The sequence below is a fragment of the Microtus ochrogaster genome, chromosome 10, assembly GCF_000317375.1.
Source record: "Microtus ochrogaster isolate Prairie Vole_2 chromosome 10, MicOch1.0, whole genome shotgun sequence".
Taxonomy (NCBI): Eukaryota; Metazoa; Chordata; class Mammalia; order Rodentia; family Cricetidae; genus Microtus; species Microtus ochrogaster.
This window is the reverse complement of record NC_022016.1, coordinates 23,006,608-23,007,940: the sequence shown is the minus strand read 5'-3', so window position 1 is coordinate 23,007,940 and position 1,333 is coordinate 23,006,608.

The following is a 1,333-nucleotide window of genomic DNA, read 5'->3' as shown; positions in this document are numbered from 1 at the left end:
GACATATACAATCACACCAGTAACTGAACTGAGTTAGGCCTTTGTGATTCTTGGAGTTCTTGCAAAGCAATAAGATAGGAGCTGGAGGAAGATGCTGACAACTGGATTCCAACCACATTCTGCTTAAAGTAACTCCAAACATATCTATTTAATCTGATACAGCACCTCTATGATTGACGTTTGAAATGTTACCTGTCATGACGGACATATCAAAACTAACACTGCTGGATATTTGAAACTCTACCACTTCTGTGACGGACACACAAAACTATGACTTCTGCGACAGACATATGAAACACTGCAAGAGCTACTGAGGGTGGCTTAGACATGCGACATAAGGGTTGAAGTGTTGGTGTTACGTTTGCCTGTTCAAAGTCCTGGGTTCAAACCCCAGGTGCATAAAATGTTATAATGTACCATACTTCAAATTAAGAGATCAAACTGTATTCTTTTAACATGCCCAAATCCTAAGTCTGCTATCACCTTAAATGCTTAAATGCCATTTGTATTGTGACACAAAAGAAAGCCTACAACTTAGAAAAAGACTAAGATGTTTTATCTTCTTTGGAAAATAGGAAGATCCTCAAACAAAGATATAACTCCTACACAAGATGCTAATTTATAGGATTACTGGGTATCATGGGTGCCTACCCAATAGAAATGAGAACATGTCCACTTGAAACCTCTACATCAATGATCTTAGTAGTATGGTTGACAGTAGTGAAAAAACCCAAATACCTATCACCAGTAATCTATTCACAGAAATAGGATATAACTCATCAATAAAAAGGACAAGTTAGTAATAAATGCTACAACATGAATGAGACTCTAAGATATTTTTCCAAAGAGAAGAAATCATCCACAATCATATTATTCCATTTATACTATGACCAGAGTAGGCAACTCTGTGAAACAGGTTAGTCATATCCTGGAACTGAGGACCGAAGACAATGAGAAGAGCAGGAGAGATGGCAAATGACCACAAATGCATAAGCCTTTATTGATAAGAGGAAAGGTTCAGGAATCACCATGTGAAAAGTATGGATTGTCTGTACTAAATGAATGACTCAAATGGTATATGAAATTATCTTGATTAAAGATGATGATTTTCAAAATGGTGGAAGGTGTAGACGGAGCTTCAGGCTGCATCCTGCCACCCGGCTAGCTTTACACCCAAAATAATTACATGGAAACTGTATTCATTTAAATACTGCCTGGCCCGTTAGTTCTAGCCTCTTATTGGCTAATTCTCACATCTGTATTAACACATTTCTAAATAATCTGTGTAGCACCACGAGGTGGTGACTTACCAGAAAAGATTCAGCATGTCTGA